The 25,446-nt window shown below is 34.0% G+C and overlaps 1 protein-coding gene across 4 annotated transcripts in view; it reads right to left on the reverse strand.

Moving 5' to 3' along the window:
- LOC113398217 (uncharacterized MFS-type transporter C09D4.1) overlaps positions 1-25,446 on the reverse strand; it is a 61,151-nt gene that overhangs the window by 11,062 nt on the left and 24,643 nt on the right. The window lies entirely within an intron of this gene.

Below are 25,446 nucleotides of genomic sequence, written 5' to 3' on the forward strand. Positions count from 1 at the left end.
ATGGGTTATTGCTATATAAAATCAGCTTTATTTTTTTTTATGGCATGGGTGGCGGCGGTCATATGGGCCACCTGATGGTAAGTGGTCACCACCGCCCATAGACAAAGGCGCTGTAAGAATTATTAACCATTCTTTACATCACCTATGCGCCACCAACCTTGAGAACTAAGATGTTATGTCCCTTGTACCTGTGATTACACTGGCTCACTCACCCTTCTAACCGGAACACAAAAATACAAAGTACTGCTATTTGGCGGTAGAATATCTGATGAGTGGGTGGTATCTACCCAGACGGGCTTGCATAGAAGGGTTTTACAAAAAGGAATATAGACTCCACCGCGAAGTACCGCCACGAAGAAAGAACATATCTTTATCCCTGAAAGCTTAACAGACAGAGACACACGGACAAAGTTACTATTATATTAGTAATATTAATATGGAATACTATTTATAACAAATATTTTTTCTCATAATTTTAAATACAACTGAATTATGCCTAAAAATACATCAATAATTCCTTTCCACATAATTTGAATTATATTTTACCCCATCGAGACCAGATATCTGATATTTATGTTACTTCTGGAAACTAATGTCTTTCCTACATTTAAATGAATAATTTAAATTTCGCACTCAATAAAATTATCATTATTTTTTATAAAACAGCGGAAAGCGCCGTAAGCGAGGTAACATATTATGTAGTTTAATGTACTGTTAAGTTTATTTATTTTAGGAAGCTTAATGGTCATCTTCGGTCATCTGGAGATCAACCCGGAACAGAGCAATATAGAATATTTATGTTTGACGGTAGAATGATTGGTGAGTGGGTGGTACTGTGACCGTTTTTATTCTTAGCTCAGATCGGTTATTATAAATTAACCTTTCACATCCATCAATTCCAACTAGGATAATTTAACTGGAGATTACATTCGTATTAACTTTAAGCATGATGGTCACAATACAGTACACCAGTATTAGTACGTTTATTGCTAGAAAATTGGCCAACAATAATAATCTATGCACTGAACGTTATGAAATACAAATTCGAACAGTCCCACACATTTACTTAATTATATATGTATTTTTAATGCCTCAAGAAATTCTATAAAATTAATTCCAAATGTCATATGTAACATGAATTCTACTACTATGTATGTAAATTATAATAAGTTTCAAAGTTGCATTAGTTGTGTAGGTATACAGACCGGACCGGGGGCTGTTCATAAATAACACTATAACCCTATTATGACAAACTCACTTATACCCATACAAATCAAAATCTTCTTTATCAAGTAGGCTCATAAAAGCACTTTTGAACCATCAAGTTACAGTGTCAAATTATATGTAAAACTACCACCGGTTCGAAAAGTACATTCTACCGAGAATAACCGGCAAGAAACTCAGTAGTTACTCTTTTCCATCATTTTAATTACAGAGTATGGCAGTAAAGAGCAATTAAATTATACCGAGACCACGCTTTTGTATCTCTAATATAACCTTGTATTGAGTAAGATGCCTTATTTACAAATATTTTTTTGACATGAGCTAAAATGTTTGTAATAGGCCAAGTTAAAAATAACCGTGGAATCTTATTATAGAGACGAATACCGTGCCCCAGAATTGCCCCAATATATTTCAATGAGTGGGAAATGAAACCGCGACGATTGTGTAGCACAGTACAGAGTAGTCTTAAAAAAAGGGAACCCATGGCCTTATTTTCGCTTATATATTCTGCATTACTTCCGTGTATATGTAACTGAGTATAGAGTATCTTGCTGTATGTCATAAAATTTTCCTTCTTTGCAACGTTACCGTAAATCAGAGGATATTTCTAAATTATTTCACATAAGTCGTAAATCGAGAGCGTATTTGACCAACGACAACGAGCATTGCGTTTAATAAAAAAAATATTGAGGAAGATTTCTTGCAAATTTAATCAAACAAATAATTCCGATGAAATATTTAGGTATCTGAATCTTATAATATTATTTCTTCTGTAGCGCAACCTCACTAAACCCACGGCTGTATCACAAAGACTCACGTGTATTGTTTATTAAGGCATTTAATAAACATTCGCTCTTCTTTATGGATATATATAATCAAATGAAGAAAACGGAACCATAAAAAATCAAACATGCAATACAAAAAAAAAGCAAAACTCAAAGAGCGGCCAGACGTTGTGTATGATTCTGTTGTGTACAGAAGTACACAAACAACCATAAAGAAAGCCCGGACAATTCGGATTCATGGGTTCAGAGTTAGAACGGTTCCGTACCATTATGAAAGAAAGACAAATGCACAGATTTAAAGAAAAACAAGTTATAAAAATTTGTAAGAAAACAAAGATTCAAGTTAATTAAAAAAAACTTAATTGGAATTAGTTTAAATTATAGTTACAAGTTTTAATACACACATAAAAGGCGAATTTAAACGTAAGCATGGAAATGTAACGAAGCTAGAAAATGTTTCGTCCGGTATTTAATTGTTTAAGTTTCTAAAGGTTTTACTCGTACAAAATTAAAAAGAAATATAAAAACTTTTACATTTTAACACTATTCCGTTGTGCTTGTAGGCGACTATAGTACCCACTAGACCAATTGAAGTTATGTCTTGCTGAAATTTAGTTTTACATTTGCAAACACAATTTTCATTTTACGTATATTTAAAGTTTTCCATATGACTTTTGCTAAAAATGTTTTCTATTCTTTAGGCGATAAGTATATAGTCCTTATTTGGAACATATCTTGGGAACTTCAGAACTAATTAATTTTGCTTTTTTGCACTTTGAAAATCCCATAAAACCAATCGAAAAAAAACCATCAAGTTTTACATTTTTCGGAGTCACGGCAAACTTGCAACATGTTTAAGAATTTCTAAAGAAAATTACTCGTTGCTTAACTTAGACTTTTATCTTCATTATTATAAGTTATCCACTAGATCAACGAGCAATAGCACGAGAATGTGCAGAACGTTGGTCAATGTTGTTGACATTATCAAGCCACGGGATGATTTCATGACGATGACAATGACAATAGGTATAATCATAAAACGTAGCGTTAAGGTCAGCAGTCAAAGAGTCGTGTATCATTATTCGATAACAGTAACTAATTTTCAAGTGTTATCCTTAAGGCGAAATCAAATATTTAACATCACGACGGAACATATGTATTTGCATGGATATTTCACTTATGGACACTCCCTTTACGAGACGCTTCGGTACATTTAAAGAGTACTCCATATACAATAAAGTAACCAGTTGTATGTAATATCAAAAAAATTAAATATTCGCGAAGCAAAACAAAAAAATATTTGCCTGGTTAAATTCCATGACATACGACGAGGTTGAATATTTTTTGGCACCTTTAAACTAGCTTCTAAAAAAGGAGTACATTCAAGCTCCATTCTCAATAAATTAGCACTTACGTATTATATTATTCCATATAAGTTCTCTTATCAATTAGACTGATTATTGTTTATTTATTTTTATTTTACTTATTGTTTTTATTCTTTAGATATTACACATTATTCTATTTTTCATATACATATATTGCTGTATTTTATATAACGAAATATTTATTTTTTTTACCTGCCCTTATCCCAATTTTACTTGGGGTCGGCGCAGCATGTCTTCTTCTTCCATACTTCTCTGTCGGACGTCATCTCACAAGTAACATTCTTTCTAACCATATCGTCTTTCACACAATCCATCCATCGTTTCTTGGGTCGTCCCCTACCTCTATATCCATCCACATCCATTTTCAAAACCTTTCTCACAACATGGTCCTCATTCCTCCGCATAACATGCCCATACCAAGACAGCCGGTTTCCAGATAGCTTCTCGGTTACCGGTGCCACTTTCAAACTTCCTCTTATGTACTCATTCCTTACTCTACCCATTCGCGTAACACCACACATTCCTCTCAGCATTCTCATCTCTGCCACATGCAATTGTCTTTCAGTCATCCCTTTTATAGCCCAACAGTCTGATCCGTATAGAACAGCAGGTCTGACCATGGTCTTATAGATCTTCCCCTTAAGTTTAAGGGGAATACGGGGTTCACAAATTGTTCCCGTAACCTGACGCCATTTCATCCACCCTGTGTTAATTCTGTGCTTCACCGTTCGATCTATTTCGCCATCGCCTTGAATGAGTGAACCGAGATACCGGAAGTCGGAGCAGACTGGAAGGGCCACGCCATCAAGCGCTATGGCTTCAGGACCGGAGAGACCGCCGAAATCGCAGAACATGTATTCAGTCTTCGTTCTACTGATTTTCAAGCCAACATTCTCCAGTTTCTGTTGCCAATCTTCCAATCTGCTCTGGATCTCAGGTCCATCTTCACTAACCAGTACAATGTCGTCGGCAAAAAGCATGCACCAGGGTGCCTCCTCCTTTCTTTAGATATTACACATTATTATATTTTTCATATACATATATTGCTGTATTTTATATAACGAAATATTATTATTTAATTCTTTATGGGATCGTATATCGTCCGAGCTCTTGTTTAAACATACGAAATTGCACCTGTCGACACGGCGCACCACACCCTGAGTGAGTGTGTTGCGTGGGGGCCCCAGAGGCACACCCTGGCGGCGACTATGGGCGGAGACCTCTCGCTGCCGAGCATCGTCAACGAAATGCTCGGTACGAGACGTGCTGGTCGGAGATGCGCTCCTTCTGCGAAAACGTGATGTCGCAGAAGGAAGCCGCGGAGCGGGAGCGGGAAGAGGATGCCGCTGCAGACCCGCTCCGCCGAAGACGACCGGGGAGGAGAAAGAAGCGCTACGCACACCTTCTCCCCCCGCCTCAATAGGCGTCGCAGGGACTAGGGGGGTTCTCAGTACCCTGAGAACCCCCTCTAGCTGTTGGAGGCCCGCATAGGCGGGCCGACCGTCAGGGCGTCACGGTAGCATGCGTAAGCGATCCCGTGGCGCCCGCCATTTTTTAGTGGGTAAACCCGGCGTACCTGGGCGCACTCAGCGTCCAGGGCTCCAGGGAGTCCCACACCCCCCCCACTTTCCATCACGTGGGGGAAGCGCGAAATGCGTTTTTACAGCGAGAAAAAAAAATTAAGTAAAAAGTACGTTAACACAATGCAAGAGAACGTGAGTTGAAAAACCGATTTCCTTAACCATTAGAGTTTTCTACAACTGTCGTTAAATGGCATTTCAGAACAATCTTTAACAGAGACTTGAAAGCTTTAGAATTACGGCTATTATGTAAGAATCCGAAATGTCATTAGTTTAAATGAGTATTGTAATTAAATTTTCTATTTTACTAGAGGCGAAGAACGAGAGTATTTAAAATACGTATATTAAGAAAAAAAAAATGCAATTAGATATTTGAATGTCTACAAAAGTAGAAAATATAGTCTAAGTATACACGATTAGCTTAGTCTTAGAAAACCAGGACTGTATACAAAATGAGAGAACTGAATGTCTCCACTTTATATCCAGTAGATTTTCACTATCTGCATAATTTGGTCCTTTTCTGGGGTATTTCTTAATACTTTATGGGGTATTTAATAATACCGTTCCCTAGTTCCAACACCCACAAATTAAACCCAAGGGTTCAAATCGAAACAAGCTTGTTGGGCAATGCCAATAGAATGATAAATAAGAATGATAATTTTTACTTATCATTCTATTTTTTGCGTGTTTGGCGGTGAAGTAAGACATCGCGAATAAATGCATTGAAGTGGCGTTTTGAAATGCTCCGCAACGAATCGAATCAAGGCTGAATCGTCAAAGGACCAATCCCGGTGGTGCCTAAAAGTACGTAAGGGCAAGATCATCTCTCAGGTGAGCTCCACCGAACCACGAGCAGAGCAAGGTAAATATGACTAAGTATTGTCTCAGTTGTGCCATGTACAATGTTCCAAAATAACCGGAAAAATCAAACGCTGACCATTGTAATCAACGACACCGAGTTGATTGCCATGTAATATAAATAAAATTGGTCCTAAAACACTTCCCTGTTGAATAACATACATTGTATTCGATCGCTTTATTTCAATTTATAACACTTGTATGTAGTTTAATATTCTCTTTAATTTATAAATAGAACAAAACAAAGTCACTCTCTGTTTCTGTCTGTATCTCTGCTCTCTTTCTTTTAACCACTGAACGGCTTTTAACGCGGTTATCATAATCATGTCATCGGTCATATTATCAGAACGATTGTTTACGTCATTTTATTCGCTTATAAGTTATATGGTTAACGCTGGCTTAACCTTAGGTGATACAAACAAACAAAATAGAAGAAAATTTTAAGTCTTAACAAAGCCTACAAAAAAGTCCCAGTAACCTAAGTCTATCTTCTAAGGTAAACTTAGTAAACATAATAAGCATTTTTTAATATATATATATTTTTCGAAGCCGTTTTCTCTAATTAATTATTAATACTCATTCAAATAAATATGAAAGTGCAATATAAATTAAAATAGTCTTTTACACTATTTTATTCAAATTTTGCACATTAAAATATATCATTGTATCATAATTATGTGCATTTTACCTAACCCCCCCCATATATCAGGACGAAGCCCCAAGTGAAAACTAGTATAAAATAAATTAGCGTCATAAAAAAATGCGGAATCTAATTAATATACAGTTGTTTCCGCGTTAACAGACATATGTACAGTCATGCTATCGATTTTTGTTGTGACAAGACTCCCCATATAATAAAAATACCGTATCAACCTAACGCTACAAGTAGAATTATTGAAATCAAGGTCGACCTTGAACCAGTACTCTCATCGCGACCAGATAACTTGCACTTTCACGTGTTATGTAATCCTGCATTATAATAATGTTGCAGAAAACAATCAGCTTCTTAGTAGGTACTCGTTTTAAAGTATACAGAGTTTCCAGCGCTGATTGCGCTTAAAAATTTACGTTTAAAAATTTAAAGGGAAATAACTTTAAAAACAAGGGCAGTGAGTCATAAACGTGCTCGAGCGTCAACCGAACCGGCAATTATACTAACTCCGGCTACTTTGTTTACATGCTGACTCTCGTTAAAAAACAACTGCACTTGTAATCAAATTTACTTGCAACACTTTTAAAATTTTTACCTTTTACAGGAACTAATTTTTCAGTTTGTTTTCATAGAAATATATTTTTTAAATATACTGAAACGCTGCCTTAATTTTACCGCCATTATAATGAGTAGATTAGTTATATTTTAAAGCAGACGAGTAAATGATGCACCTGATGAAAAGTGGTCAACACCACAAATAGCCATTGGCGCTTTAAGCAATATTAACCTCTTAGGTAGGTTACGTGCCACCAACCTTGGGAGATAAGATGTTATGTGCCTTGTGTCTGTAGTTACCCCGTAACACAATAATAATAAGTTTAATTGCTAATTGGCAGTAGAATATCTGATGAGTGGGTGGTACCTACCAAGAGAGGCTTGCACAAAGCCATAACACCAATTGAACAATCCGTCAATCAATTATAGATATTTGTTAGATGAATAAGGTGTTGATACATTCACCGACCTCCGTGGTCGAGTCGTGTGTACACCGGTTTTCTTGAGTTCGATTCCCGGCCGAGTCGATGTAGAAAAAAATCATTAGTTTTCTATGTTGTCTTGGGTCTGGGTGTTTGTGGTACCTTCGTTACTTCTGATTTTCCATAACACAAGTGCTTTAGCTACTTACCTTGTAATCAGAGTAATGTATTTGATGTTGTCCAATATTTATTTATTGTTATTTAAGATACAAATAGGGTTTTTTTTTAACATGAACAAACAGACTGTCATTTACAGAAAACCTAGAATTTCAGAATGCATTTAACCTAGGATATTAAGCCACACGATTTAAAATAATCTATTCTATGTTTTTGTAATAAAAAAGGTATTTCTCATTTTCGACCGGATGTATCAATTCATTTTTAATTGAGGAAAACGATTCGATACACAGGTATATCAATAATCATTGGGTTTTTACTAAGCGGTATGGAATTCCGTTTACATAAATTAGAACACTAATACTAAGGCTACGGTTGCATTGGTTTGTCTTCATCTTTAAGCTAAAAGAACTAGCACGCTATACAACTAGCATGCTATTTAACTAGCAACTGAGTGCGAGTCTGTCTTGCTTCGTTGATCGTTATTTATAATATGTTGGATATATTATTCGCGAATATATGCATTGTGCTTATTTGATTCGAATCCGGATATGTTCATTTTATACTAATCGATATAGAAACATAAAACGACATATTAATAACATTTATAATTCAGTTCTGTCGCATTTAATTAAAATAGTTATGTAAACGTGGTATAAAATTATTTAAAAATTCAAAAATAGAATATCATTATACTCTTTTCGAAACGTAGACACAAATTATAGGCAAAGATAAAATAGTTTCTCCTTTGTATTTTTTTGTTTGTTTGTTAAGAAGCTACTGAGTAGATTTCGAGTAATCAATAAAAACAAATAAAAATATGAGCAAGTGTTCGAAATAATTATGCGAATATATATATGTATATATTTTCCTACAATTTTCAATAATGATTATAGTCGACCACAATTTCAACCACTGACCGTACAGTAGTCATTATATAATTAGGTGATAGGAGGTCACTTTATTTATTAGTCAAAATTTATTAATTATTTTAGAAAACCATTAATGACTTGGTATTTTAAATGATTTGAGACAATTCGTGGTTATCCCAAAAAAATAGTTGGGTTTGTCCAAACCATATTAAAAATCGCAGACATTGAGAGTCTGTTTTTTTAATAATTTAAAAAAGGTAGACAGTAAAAAATATTATTAACCTTTACATCGACAATGCACCACCTCCTTTGAAAATTAAATTTTATGTCATATATTTATACTGGCTCACGCACCGTTAAACCGGAATATAATCTAGCGTATATTATCATTAGAACGTACGTAATATGTATTTATATTTACTGATGGTAGGATTCAGTATGGAGCTTATAGGCTGGTTTACTACGAGTGGTGCTGCCTGCTGGATACACAAAGTCAGAAAAGATAAAACATCAGAATTTATTTCAATATATGCAGGTTTTCTTATGTCTAAAGTATAAACGAGCAGCTTATTCGATTTCGTTGTGATACTTGCTCGAATTTGGATTCGCATTTTTATCTGGAAAAATCCGACCGAGGAAATAAATTTATCTTGTACAGGCGACATATTATGAGCGATGAAGCATGAGCGACGATATATAAAAAATAAAATTGCACAGCAAATATAATTTGTGCAAACATAAGGACCACTTTCATTATAGAAAGGGAACACAATCCCACAAACGACACCGCAGAGTTCATGAGCAGGACGAACGGTTTTTTGAGGCACGAGAGATTAACATTACTGACATACTAAGCTATTTTCTTGACAGATAAACTCAATAATCCTCCACTGTCCCGACCCAAATAAAACCTTGGAGTATGCAGGTCTAACTACCCACTTTGCTAACTCAACGAATAAGACAGTCAAGGCATTGTCAATAAAAATGATGAACAATGAAAAAAAGCCTTATCAACATATATGGACAAATCTTTGACAAGATAAATACTAGTAAACTGATTTATTTGTTACACATACCGAAACTTTTAGACAATGTTTTGCTGTCAAACTTACTTTTTAAACCGTTGCTTTGAGAATGGTTTTTCTATAACAACTTTTTTTCCTTGTTTAGACGATGACAGTCATTCCCCATTGTATTTGAATCCAGCATGAAGTTCAACAATACCTCGGCAACAGGAAAGCATCGTACCGTGTTAGTTTTTGGCGATTTTTTTATATTTATATGTGTGTGTTCTTATTATTGAGTTCGGTTGAAATTATATTACAATAAATAATAAAGATTTTAGCTACTTTTTAATGCCGTCTATTGTCTCATTGCCTTATAGATTTGTTCACTCAAGTTCACTCATTCGAAGGTGCGGCGCGTCTCTACGTTAAATTATCATGAGTGAATAGTTCTATACTTTTAAACATTGCGTAGTAAGGTTACCAGTTAGTATGAATTTTCTCTTTCTGTCAGTATTGATTTGAAATTCTAACTAGCAAAAAGGAACAGGACTTAAAAATGTGTCATACAAATCGTTTCTATCGTTTCTTATCATTAAAATCCGTATTGACGCTAAAGAAAAAAAAACGTCTGTAGAAAATTACATTACGTAAATTTGCATTCCAAGATTCGTGCCAGGAAAAAGACAGTTTACTGTTGCAAACTGCCATTGCGTAGATCACTAAAGATTAACATTTACTAAGCATTACAAGTACTTAAGTATTTGTTTAGGTTCTGTAAAAATCTACAAGTTGAATCTACATTTTCACCATCACATTTGTTTCTTCAAGTAGGCTCGAAAATCACCTTTGAATTATCACGTTAAAGTATTGAATTAAAAGTAAAGCTACCATGTTACAATTTCACTACAGGCAATCTTAATTTAAATCTAAAATGTTTTAGTGTTTAAATAATAAATTCAATTAAGTTACATTCAGTGACATCATTAATTACGATACAATCGAACTATGGCCCTGAGCTTGTAAAGACCTGTAATTCAGGCAACGCTGTTCTCAAAATAAAATCTCATCATCAAAAACAGATAAGACGTTTTATCAACTAAATACATAATAATCAGCTGCGTCTTTTTATAATTTGCAATTAAAAAAATTGTTAATTCATATATGTATGGACTCTGTTATATATTTAATTGCATTAAATTTAAATGGTAAAGTATACAAAATTGAGGATATTAAGATATAATGACATAAATATTATCATTAGTAAATGCTATGGCGGTAGTTGTTAAGTTCGTTCGTAAAAAATCTAATTTGTGTTCGATGTGAAACAAAAACGAATAATATTTCCTTTAATATTATTACCATACATTCAAACCTATTTACTTTAATAAGATTTAATATTATACTTCTGTTATTATAAAACATTGATCGAAAAAATACCTACTCTTAAAAAAAATTAAACTCAGTTTTTAATTTAATCTATTGCCTAGATATAAGGCCACAGATCCCGAGGTCCTGGCTTCAAACCCCAGATAGGGCCGATGAAAAGTTATAGGATTTCTCTATCGAAAAATTATCATTAAAAGTCTGGAAGTGTAAGGGAACAATGCCTGTGAAAGCACTTAAAGTCGTTGGTTGCAACGTCTGAACTCTATCCGGTCGTGTGAGAGTAAAGAACTAGAGAGTGCACCTCCGTTTGCACACTTGTGCATAACATAAACATAACATAATCAGCCTGTAAATTTCCCACTGCTGGGCTAAGGCCTCCTCTCCCGTTGAGAAGGTATGGAGCATATTCCACCACGCTGCTCCAATGCGGGTTGGTGGAATACACATGTGGCAGAATTTCGTTGAAATTAGACACATGTAGGTTTCCTCACGATGTTTTCCTTCACCGCCGAGCACGAGATGAATTATAAACACAAATTTAGCACATGAAAACTCAGTGGTGCCTGCCTGGGTTTGAACCCGAAATCATCGGTTAAGATGCACGCGTTCTAACCACTGGGCCATCTCGGCTCTCGGTGAAGATATACTAGATGACAAATTAGCCCGACTACCTATCTGTTATAAAAAGTAACACTTGGTTTACCGTTAACAACTTAATAAAATGAATAAGTATGTAAGGGATAATAATAGACTGTCTTTTTGAATGGTTTTAAACAGAATGACTGCATCTAAATCCATAAAAAAGCCACGCAACTAGAAACACTGAGAATTAAAAAAAAATTATATACTCAGCCAGTTAATCTCTTTTATGAGCGCAAATTCAGCACCTATTTATACCAACGCAAAATATATTTCAGCTCAAATAATAAAGATCATTGCTGGGATTAGCCAATAAAATTTCTGCTATTCAACGCAAATATCGTTAACATAATCCATATTTATATCTCACGCCAAATTTTATAACATCTTGTTAAGTTGTAAAACGTTCTAGTTCCTACGTAGAGAGTAAACAGTATATCACGACGATTTTGTTTTCGATTTAAAATCTTTACGATTGTTATAACGTGCGTCTATAGAACGGACTTATGGCTTATTTGATACTAATCTTTGAAACAAACTATGTACGAACGAGACCTTGAAGTCTACACAATAACTGGATAGTTATTAAATTTTTTCCGCAATATTATTAATTTGTTATTTATGTTACAAGGAAGGAATTAAACTTATATGGTTTGAGAGGTACTGTACAGCGGTATGCACAAAAAAAGGTCGAGTTTATTTCATTTTAATTGACATTAAGGATGAATGTTGACCACACTGGATTCTAGAATATATGTATATACATAAGTAGGTACGTGACTCGAATAGCTTCTTTTTTTTAAACTTTGTGGTTATTTAAAAATATATAGGCCAGGCTTAGCCAACAATTGATAATAATCTATTTATTTTATATAGGTCTTCAACAGTGGTACAAATACTTACATGACATGTGACATGACATTTAAAAAGGAAAAAATGTTACATAATAGAATATCTGATGTTTTGGTAACCTTTCGATGTAAATTAGTATTCATTAAAGATCTTACTATCTATCTTTAAAAGTAAATAATTAAAAATGTATACAAAACAATATCGATGTAAAGAAAATAACTAAATCTGAGAGATTTTACAACTTGCAAACTTTTACAGTAACAATAGAAAACTCTCACAGTCAACGTTCAAGATCGCCAAGTGCTCTAAACAACTATTGTACGAACGTGACATACGCGCAATTGGGCCGTTCATAGCAAGATTTGTCCTGCTACGATTGACTTCAAATAATAGTTGGCATGGATTCCTTGAGTCAAATTAAACAAAGTTCTCACGATTTCCAACCTAAAATCCTACATAAATATAGATTACGCGACAAACTTGAACTAATTATAGTTCAAGTATCTACTGTATAATACGTAGAGATATTTTTTTAATATGTATCATATGAATACTTACTTAAAACGAAAAATTGAATCAAATTAAATCTTTATTACTTATAACGCTCAATGATATTTATTAGTGTAATATATTCTACTATTGTAGGAACGGTATTAGTTCCATATTGATTAACGGCTGATATCTATTTCCAAGTAACAATTCAGTTTGTTGTTCGGCGTTACCTATTGTTCAGGCGGGACAGACTTGAAAACTTGTGCTTGACAAGACATACAGAAAACTCAAATAGAAAATCCAATACTGTAAGTTGATTCCTAGAGCCATTCGATATGTCTAAGGCCTGCTCTTTGTTATTATATACTAGTGACCCGTCCCGGTTTTGCACGAGTGCAGTTGTTATTAAAAAAAAAAATGATATAAATATGATTTATACCCTAGAAAACTCGGTATTTATGAAGCTTTTTACTAGTTAAAAATAACCGATTTTTGCGTAAAATACACCACCAAAAACATCTTCTATACGTATAATAATACTGGAGTGTCTGTTTGTAATATTAAAATAACCGCTTTTTACTAAATGCATATGTATGTATTCATATACATAACATAAAACATAATCAGCCTGTAAATTTCCCACTGCTGGGCTAAGGCCTCCTCTCCCGTTGAGGAGAAGGTATGGAGCATATTCCACCACGCTGCTCCAATGCGGGTTGGTGGAATACACATGTGGCAGAATTTCGTTGAAATTAGACACATGCAGGTTTCCTCACGATGTTTTCCTTCACCGCCGAGCACGAGATGAATTATAAACAAATTAAGCACATGATAATTCAGTGGTGCCTGCCTGGGTTTGAACCCGAAATCATCGGTTAAGATGCACGCGTTCTAACCACTGGGCCATCTCGGCTCTCTATGTATGTATTCACGGTATATATATCCATTTTTTTTTTCAAATTTTGTCTGTTTGTTCCGGCTAGTCTTTGGAATGGCTCGACGGAATTTGACGGGACTTTCATTGGCAGATGCTGAGCTGATATTAGTAATAAGGAAAAACTTGGGCAAAAAAAAAACTTTTTTTTTAATTCAAACGCGCACGAAGTCACAGCTAGTTTTCATGTAAAAGTTGCCAAGACGAGACCATATTTCATCAAATTCGGTTTAGTAGTCTAGGCGTGAAATAAACAGAGACAGTTAATTTCGCATATAATATTCATTATTGAATCAAGATATCGTTCAACGGTTCATTAAAAAAAAAAATCATACATTCAATTATAAATAGCACATATAACAATCGACTCAATACAAGCCAAGCTGATCTGATACAATGCTTCATTAAACACATGTCATAGAACACATCCGGCTCTAGCAACGCTATACTGGACAGGTACGAAGAGGATCTCGTTTGACTGAGACGGAGGAAAATATTGGATATCGTGGAAGACATTCCGTTCCGTTACTGCAACTATAATTTACTAAGTCCAACCAAAGCATGTAAAAACTTTTTCCGCAAGGGAAAACTAGTCTGAATACATTATGCTAACGAGGTAATCCATATTAACGTAGATATACGTCTCTGAGGCGCAGAAATTGGAATACGCAAATAATGGGGTTTACCTAACTTCGTCGCCCCCACTTACCGAAATGGGTCAACATTGATCCTATGAAAGCGATTTGTTTTTGCAGGTGAAGCTGCGCTCTATTAACGACATTATTGCATCACGCAGAAAATATTCACATTTTTTTCTTTTTTCAAAAATAATTTCAATTCTACATTTCAGTTGTGTTGAAAAATATGAAACGTAACAATGACATAGTATCATTTACATTTTTGCAATCACATCGATTGCATGCCTTATTTTTTAAATTATTTCTGGATAGATATATAACATATTTAATAGGAGTGTACAGATAAGCCGAAATATATTATATGTTTTTACGGTTCTAGATTGTTCGACTGAACTAGTTTATTACTGGTAAGATATATGCTCTAAAACCTCATGGTTGAATGCTGAAAAATATAAAAAAAACCACTGACACCTAGAGAAATTCTTTCATTATTATTTTTTTAGTTAATTTAGCGCTTAGCTTATATGACTGTAGATCTTGAAGCTCTAGATTTAAACCCCAAGCGGATAGGAATTATCCGTAGCATCCTAAAGCTTAAAAGTTACCTCCAAAAGCACTTAAGACCTGACCTATCCCGGGATTAGGGAATATCTCCTGTACTTGGTAGTCTCGAGAATAGTTGTCGTAGTCGAAATTTGAAAAGTCGAAAGAGATCATCACTAGAGACTGTCCCAACTCCCCCATTATAACATTAGTATCCAGAACAATATTACGAATTATAATTGTGAAATTTTAATACTCCGTCCTTGTCTACTACATAGAGACAATAGATCGACAGGGGATACAAATTGTATTATAATAAAAAAAAAAAACAGTAAACGAAGTCACAGCTGATAATACGTATAAAATAATCCGCATACAATGTATCTAATACTACTAATATATGTGCAGTTATATTATGTGATGACTTCTATAATTACCTATTACGAAATAATGACAAACAATCATGTTATCAGTAAATAGCTGTGTCATTAATAGTGTCAGTCATTTCGTATTTCTCATAATTAATAAATATCGGAAGAGAATCCGTGCGACGTTTGCGACGATGTAATTCTCCCTTGTTTGCAATTTCCGTTTCTCTGAGTGTATTTTTTGAATCAAATACAAAATCTCATTATACAATTTAATCACTAAATAAACATTCAATTTATTCTAAGAGACATGATCAATTTGATAAATTTATCGCAGTAAACAAGCCAGCGTGATTAGCATCCGAACTACTTCGGTTGTTGGTGACTGCACCGTAACGGAATTTGCAGTATTAAGGGTATACAGACATACGGGATAATCGTTGCGTTACTCCTTTCGTAAAGTGTTTTGCGTTCGTACTTTAAGATGACCATTCTTCCTACGATTGCGAACCGCGCTGGACGTATTGTCCTATCTGTAATGGATCGTACCAAGCATCATTTCTTTTGCATTGTTATTAAGAAGACACTACAAAATAATAAACTGTCAGTAATAGTACAAATTGTGATGATACCTTTTAACAAATTATTTAAAAAGTATATGAAAAGGCGTTTTTGGAGTACCTTTTTAATTATGTTTTCGCCATATTATCTGGAAATATAAACCCATGTCAATATCTGCCACTACAAAGGTGTATCAGTGACAATCAGACGTCAAAATATATCGTAACTTTATCCGGAACGAGCAACGTGATGCACGGATGGCATCGCTGATTTTGGCGACGCGACGCGTATATGTGTGTACACCCTAAGATTAGATGCCTCCAAACTTGCAACCGAGGCATCTGTAGGGGAATCTTTACGGAATATCTGAGTTTGCAATGTTACGATCTCACGTTGCTAAGCTAATTCTCAACTAATGCAGTTAAATTTCAACTTATCTTAACGTACTTCGTATTAATTAATTCATTGGATCGATGACGTTCACCGGCGGGTCAAGTGCCGGTTTTGAACTCTTAGCGAGATAACATATTCAAAGGTGAAGAGTCGAGATTGATTTTCCTGGTAATTTCTCATATTATCTATCCACGATAATAAGTATCATTTAAAACGGAATTAGAAAAGTAACCATTATCTAGAACGTTTTTAGGGTTCCGTGCTCAAATGGTAAAACGATATTACTAAGATTCTGCTGTCCATCCATTTGTCTGTTCGTCACCAGACTGTATCTCATGAACAGTTAGATAATTGAAAAATTTTAACAAATTATGTATTCTGTTGTCGCTAAAACAACAAAAACAGAATAAAATAAATATTTAAGGGGTTCCCATACATCCCATACATGATTTTTTATTGATGCATGGAATACTTCGTGCGCTACTCGTACTACGCCCGTTTTTTTTAAATTAAATTAATAAATAAAGTTTAAAAGACAAGCACTCTATTAAATGTACAGCCTTATTATATGGCTCACTCGATTACCTACGCAGATAAGCTCACACGAAGCTGAAAGATATTTGTGTAAGCACTTCAATAAACACACAAAATCAAAACGAATTTAACGTGACAATTGTTCTTGATAATTTTCTTGCATATATCTTTAGAAATTGATGTTAAATTATGTTTTAAAAAATTTAGTGAGTACTTAGCGGTAGAGATTTGTGCGAGACCGTCCAGGGTAGGCACTATCTAGTCATCAGATACTCATATTCTACCCCCAAAGAGCAATACTTAGTATCGTTGCCTTGAAGAATATGAACAGGCAATGCACCAGTGCATTGGCGATGTAAGGAATGGTTGATATTTCTCCAAGCGCTCTTGCCTATGAACTGTGATGATCACATACACTCAACTTAGCCATTTGCCAGCCCAACCTTATATTATTATTAAAAAAAAACAACCCTATTATCTGACATTAAAATCGACCAGTAGCATATGACAATACTTCTTAAGTCAACACTTTTTGATTTAATTATAATTGCTTCATTTACAAAAATATGACAATTTAGGCAAACATCAAATACTATCCGTCTGTACGGTTTTTACTTACATGTATTAAATTAACCATTGAAGGCAAATTATTTAGGATATTTAAGTTATTTGCTAAATCAGTCCATTTTTCGAAATGTTGAATGTTTGTAGTATTTGGGAATCAAGCAATTGTTTGCTTAAACAAAGCTACGCCAACACGCTAAGTTTACATTGAATTTAATTAAAAAATAGTAAATTCTATATAAAGTTATCACATTTTTAGTATAAATATTATTCTGATTGATGTTGATACTTTTCGACTATTTTTGGTTATTTTGATAGTATTATGTCTTATGGCAGTTTGCCTTGGTGTAACGATACAGATATTTAAATTGTTTTTATTCTGCAAATAAGAGCTGTTCGTTTTATTTATAATCTTGGAGCTAGAAGCTCCCTGGGTGATGTTTTTAATGAAGTGGGTATACTTACTTACATATTCATTTTGAAAGAAACAGTGACAATCATTGTATAGGCACGAGCAGGAAAGGTGAACTAGCAACACCTAGTTTCCGACTTCGTAAAGTCAAAACATTCTTCCTGGGGCACGGTATTTGTTATTTTTTTAACTTGATCTATTAATTAATTTAAATTCTGTTTCATCAATTTCAAAAAAAGTATTGATAAATAAGATATAATGCTCAATAAAAAATAATATGAATGATAAAAATGCGTGGATATAGTGTTTATTGATTTCCAGGCAGGGTAATATACAGGGTTATTGGTAATTCGACGTATTCCCGTTAGGAGATGATAGGGGTAACTATTTGCGATAATTTTAACTCCCATATGCATGATGCAAAAGTGAACCAGTTTGAGTTCACGTTTTTTAGCTTTCAAAATAATATATTAACCCCCATAATTTTGAGCCCCATAGGATTCAAATTATCGCAAATATTCCCTATTATTTCCTAACGGGAATACGTCGAATTAACAATAACCCTGTATATAAATCTAATTGTGCTTTATTGACATAAACTCTAATTAGAGTGTTGGAAAATACTTTTCGAACGATCTTTTCAGGTTTCGCCGGTTCTTTTCGGTACGATCTACTTTTCGAACCGATGATAGCCTTATATTTAATCGAATACTGTAACATGATGATACAAAATTGCTTTTATAAGCCTACTTGAATAAAGAATATTTTGATTTAAATTTTTCACTTATATAATCAGTTGTCACTACGATTATTCTCATTGTAGAGACTTGTCGTTAAAGAACGAAGACCTCATTACGTGAGTGCAATCAAAGTATCAAGTCAAGATCGTTTTACTAAACAGCTATTTAAGACTGTGTGACCAAAGTTACGTGTTCGCTCATTAATAAGAAAAACTTGACCCGTATTTCCTTAAAGAAATTTAATGATGAAATTAACAGTAGTATACTTAGTGCATATACTAATAAAATGTGAATAAATATACTAATAAAATGCTGTAAGAGTTAATGTCGGCTAAACGTTTCCTGTGAAGTAGATTGGGAAGGATCGGGAACAATGGAGTAGATACCGTTAGTTTCTATGATGACAGTTATATGTAATACATTGTTAAGCTAATCTTAAAATTACGGATTTATCTATCTATTAATAATGGGGGAGTTTTGAACAATACCGTCTTGGTAGATATAACACATTCATCATATATTCAACCGCCCTACAGCACTTCTCAGTGTTCTTGTATTCCAAAGGGTGGGTCAGCTACAAGCACTAGATAAATAACATCTTAATTTCCAAGGTCGGTGGTGCATTGACTATGTAAGGAATGTTTGAAATTTCTAACAGTGTCAATGCATATGGCCATTGATGAACAATAATCATCAGATGGTGGTGAAAAAATATGAGCATAGACAAACAAAAATGCACTCTCTATTCGCTCACTATTAAAATTCATTAGGATACTGCGTCTGATACGACGACGCAGGACCATTCAAGACTATGCCTTCGTCGTCTCCGTTGAGCGGCATCGGAAGCTGGCCAGAACTACACCAACGAGGCGCTATATTTTAACAAAAAGAACTAGAAAAACAGTTTCGATTAATTATTATCAAAAGTTCTTTGATACTATATACGTGAAACAGTAATTAATTATATTCGATTAAAATACTTTACAGATAACGGAGACGGATAAGCCGTTTGTGTCGCTTTGAGACATAAATCAATCCAACACGCGTAGTAAGACAACCGTAAGGGATTTGGAAAATCGTTTTAATGAGATATTTGGGTCATGAATATTCGGCAGCCATCTGCGTTTATGGTATTAGGCTAATCTACGTACAAGAACTACTTGATCGATTCACACTACGTCCGTTTACAGAATACATTTACTTTTAAATATAATGTAATTTACAATACTAATATTTTTTTTAAAAAAAAACCTAAAATAACATTAAAAAATCTATAAAAATATACAAAAAAAAATTGCCATTATACGTATTGGCAATCCTCTGTATGGTCAATGCCAACTCAAGTATAAACATGTTACTTTGAGTGAGGTTATTATATCGTTTTTAGCTATAATTACACTGTTTGTACAAAGTATTACCACATTTTTTTTGTACCTACCAAGACAGACAGATCGATAAGAAGTTCAAATGTTTTACATACAGACACAAATTCATAAAAACAAGATTGCAATTAAATATTATGTTTATTCTATTTGCAATATGAATAAAACACCTGCGACCGGACACGTTTTAAAGCTCAACTGAATTTATTGCGAAGTATTATCGAAATACATTTACTCCAATTTATTTATTACGGTCAATCGAAGACTGCAGTCGCGTTCGGATCCGGTAAATCTCGCATTTGCCATATTTATATTCAAGACTATATATTATTTATCCACAATAGTAATGCAACCAAATATCAGGTCCTTACATATGAAATTGGCGTTTTATACGGGAGTTTTTTTTTGTAAAATATATGTAATGAGCCGAGATGGCCCAGTGGTTAGAACGCGTGCATCTTAACCGATGATTTCCTTATTCATATTATATTCATATATATATGATTTCCTTATTCTTATTCATATTCATTAATTGAAACCCAGGCAGGCACCACTGAATTTTCATGTGCTGAATTTGTGTTTATAATTCATCTCGTGCTCGGCGGTGAAGGAAAACATCGTGAGGAAACCTACATGTGTCTAATTTCAACGAAATTCTGCCACATGTGTATTCCATCAACACACATTGGAGCAGCGTGGTGGAATATGCTCCATACCTTCTCCTCAACGGAAGAGGAGGCCTTAGCCCAGCAGTGGGAAATTTACAGGCTGATTATGTTATGTTTATTATATGTAATTAATCAAAGTATGCACCGTTGTTATCTATGCACTTTTGCCATATCATAGGTAGTGCATTGATCCTTTTACTAAAAACACCATGGGGGCGAGAATCAATAAACTCTATGAAGGCGGTTTGGATTGTCGCATCGGAGTTGAATTTTTTGTTTTCTAAGAGGTTGTCCAAATTCCGAAAAAAATTGTAATCTGTTGGAGCAAGGTCCGGGGAGTACGGTGGTATGTCGCAGACATTCCAATTGTAGCTCATCTAACTTAGTGGTTGTTTGTTGTGCAGTGTGTGATCTTGCGATGTCGTGAAGTAGCAGTGGCCTAGAGCGATAGACCAATTTCGGTTGTTTAGCAACTAGTTCTTCCTTCATGGTCTGCAGTTGCTGGCAATAGATATCTGCCGTAATCCTTTGGCCAGATTTTAGAAAGCTGTAGTGAATGACACTGGCGCTATTTTACCAAACACTCACAAGTAACTTTTTCTGAGTCAATTTTCGTTTTGGGCGGGATTTGGCTGGGTCTCCTTTGGCTGGGAATGACTATTTTCAAAACTTAAATGTGCCAGCTAAATGAATTTATAAATTTGAATTTGGAATTCTTAACCAAAGAGGAGATATTTCATATGTAAGGACCTAATAAGTATTTCATTTAAACCAATCAAATTATTCTTACACATAGTAACGGGCAGACATACGAACTGACAGGGATTTGCGGAGCTACTCCTTACCAATGCACTTAAATTTTATTGATATCATTTATAATAAACTTCATAAACAACCGTATTACCTACTTATTGTTAAAAGACATTCTTTAAAAAAAACAGTTTATCTTATCTAATGGTCCCTTTAATTTGAACAGAGTATGTTTAAATACCGATAATTGTTGATAATGGATAAACAATTTTAAAGAAACTTGTTATATTACAATTAATACTAAACGTAGTAACACTAAATTAGTGTGTTTATAATAATAAAACGTGTACGATGATTTGGGTACTATTTTTATAGTTAAGTAGATACGTATATAACACTGCAATATAGATATATTGCAGTGTTATATAGTATGATATTGTTTGAAGTGTGAAATATATACTATTTATTTACAAATAAATAAACAAACATTGTTATTACATCTAAGTATCAAAACATATATCGGCAAGATTTAATTGCATTAATAACAGATATATTTAACGTTTAAAGTTGATCTATACGATATTAGTACAATAGCAGTCAGTTAATGACAAAACGGACCAACATTAGTGGGATTAATCTAAACACATAATAAAAATTGGAGTGTCTGTTTGTAATATTAAAATAACCGCATTTTACTAAATGCATATGTATGTATACACGGTACACATACCAAAATAACATCTTTTTAAATTTTTGTTTGTCTGTCTGTTCGTTCCGGCTAATCTGTGGAACGGCTGGACCGATTTGAACGGGACTTTCAATGGCAGATAGCTGATGTATTAAGGAGTAACTTAGGGTACAAAGTTAAAACGCGCACGAAGTCGCGGGCACGGCTAATTGTATTATAATTTAGTAAGTATAGAAAGAGATCGTTTCATTCTCATTATAAGGTGGGTATAGTTGTAGTATTAACAAAACTGTAATTAACCTTGGTCATGCCGAAGTTGACGTAAGGAATCCAACACGTAGTTCAGCTCTATACGGTTACGAAGAGAATAAATCTTTAGAAACATTTAGAATCACTTGTCGTGTATTAGTTTACTCATTATAATTCTAATTGAGTATTTATATGTATTTGTGTGTGTGTGAGAGTTAAGAATTAAATCAAATCCCTTTATTCAAAGTTAGAAGAACCGGCGAAAGAAACTCAGCGCGTTAAGTCCTAGTATCGTCAATGCATCACTTGCGAAATACGATGTTGCTTGTGCGTATAGTACCTGGGGTTCCTCATCCTCTCACGCAAAACGATACACAACATCATTAAAAATCGTTGTTGGACGAGTACCTATGATGACGTTTACAAAGAGCACTCAGGTAAACTTGTTTCGGGAACACCAATATAAGTATAACATCAGTGTAACTATAACCGAAATGTATTTATTTTTAACACTTATTAATATCCGGTGAAGAAATGATTCGTTTAGCTTACAGATGGTTGATTTGTAACACAAAAGCATATATTTAAAACGCTAACGGCAGTTTCTAAGATGAAATCCTCATCACACGAAACAAAACCTTATGATGATGAGCATTTTAAACTTAGTTCTCTTTGATTCTTGATATTTATTTTATAACTGTTATATTACTGATACGTATTATAAATTAGTGTTAAATAATAAATAATATTACATATTTTTTTAAATATACTTCAAGAATACAAACGCAATGAATTTATTTTCGCAATTGTTTCATTTGTGATACGTATAATATAGTGTTAATTTTTTATTTAATAGGTGATAAACGAGCAGGACGGTCACCTGATGAAAAGTGACTACCACCGCCTATGGGCATCTGCAACACCGGGGGGCTTGCAGGTGAGTTGCCGGCCTTTAAGGAAGGAGGTTTTTCTCTTGATCGTTCCCAAATCGTATCGATAAATACGTAGTATTTCTTCCTTTCATTATTATATATACTTCAAGAATTTAAATAATCTTCAGCTTCTACTCGAAATATATCGATTTATTTCTATTAACAACCCTTTTTGAATTTCCAATTCGTCGATTGAAACTTGCAAAGTTAATTAAATTTTTCTCGGAGCGTCCTCCGGTAGAACTTTTCGAGTGGTTAAATGATTGCTATTGCAGTTTGTTTAAAATTCACGTTTTCTACAATCGTTTACTTCAATTTGTGAAGTAAAATACTTGAAAGTCCATTCCACTTGTGCTCGTCACAAATTACGATTAAGTTAAGAAAAATTCAAAAGTGTACTGTTTACAAGTGATGATATTCACAATATGTTTTTTTATAGTTGTAAATATATGTCTGCTTGGCATAATCACATGTAACAACCAGTTCATAATGAAGATCCCGGTATTATATTCAGTCGGCCTTTGTGCGAGCTCTTTGAGTATGTACAATACACACATCACATATTCTACAAGCAAATAGCAATACTTAGTATTATTTGTGTGTTATCAGAAAGCTAGTTTAACTAGAGGAACAAGGACGTAAGTCCCATGTGCCTTTTAGTGTGCAAAGACCATCTGTTTTTGTGACCATTTTTATTGTTGAGTAGCAATTCTTAGGAACAAATTACATAATACATATATTTAAATATTCAATCTATTTATTTTTTCAAGGCAACGCCACCTTCACCCGCCTATCAACGGTACTGGTCAGGGCAAATTCGACTAACAAAAAAAAAACATTTTATCCCAAATCAAAACGTAATGGTTGTCCTTTAATCGTTTTCCTAGTCCCTTACACACGATGCAGTCGCGGTTCGGTCGAAGTTGCATCGGAATAGCATCAGGAAAGTAACGTAAACATTATAACTTAGAAATTGTCCCAAGCGCGCGAGTGTCTTGCTTACAAACTTGCTCAGTCTTTTACTTTCTAGAATATTCTCGTGCCGTAGGTTTCATGAATGGGCTAAGTCGGTCCTGTATATAAATATATGTATTAATATGTATATTAGAAGACAGTAACATCACATGTCCCTTCATTTGTGCGTAGCAATACCCCTCGGGTAGTTCGGTAGAAATTTATTTTTACCAATAAGACCGCCTATTTATACAGCTGTTTCTAAATTGCTTACTTTGTAACACTTTTTATTTGGTTACTGTAAAGTATTTTATCATTATTAACTTTATTTTTTTTTTTCTAGGAAAAAATAAACGAAACATTTTCATATCGAGAATAATCGTTTAGATATGAGAAAACCGGAATCGAAAGAAACTCTTTTATAAAAAAAACTAACGGCCTAACGATCTTCGCAAGGGTGCAAATTATATTACTAAAGAAAATTATATGATATAAATATAATGTATCCCCTCTAACACAGAAATAATTTATACTAAATACAGAATTTCTTTCTACTGTAAAAATACCTCTCTATAATATTACTAATAATAGATAAATAAAAGATACAATTCTTATCAAATAAATACAGCTTGTTTAATTCATTATTCAACACGAAACCCAATAATCGCTAAATCTTTTCTCAGACATGGAGTAACAAACTTACTCACAAACGAAATATACTTAGGTACTTTATTCAAGTATATTCTATATGCATTATCGAATCGTCATTTTAGGGTTCCGTACCCAAAGGGTAAAACGGGACTCTTTTAAGAAGACTACGCTGTCCGTCCCTCTGTCAACAGGCTGTATCTCATGAACCGTGATAGTTACATTCCTTATTTTTTTAAAGATGATGTATTTCAGTTGACACTATAACCATAATTACTAAAAATCAGAATAAAAAAATATTTAAATGGGGCTCCCATACAACAGACATGATTTTTGCCGTTTTTAAATAGATAATGTACGGAACCGTACGTGCGCAAGTCCGACTCGCACTTGTTAATAATTCTAACGTTAATTATTATTTTATTCTTGAATGTAAACTACACCGGTTCGGATTGTAGATCTCCTAGTAGGTACTTGTACTTACAAGATTAGCTTTTAATGACCTCAGTATGTGTGGGCCTAATTATGGAAATGAATATTCAACCAGTCCACTTAGCCGATTGAGCTAAAATTTTGCATACACTTTGATAATATACCAAGAG

This window comes from Vanessa tameamea, chromosome 2 (genome assembly GCF_037043105.1).
Source record: "Vanessa tameamea isolate UH-Manoa-2023 chromosome 2, ilVanTame1 primary haplotype, whole genome shotgun sequence".
Taxonomy (NCBI): domain Eukaryota; kingdom Metazoa; phylum Arthropoda; class Insecta; order Lepidoptera; family Nymphalidae; genus Vanessa; species Vanessa tameamea.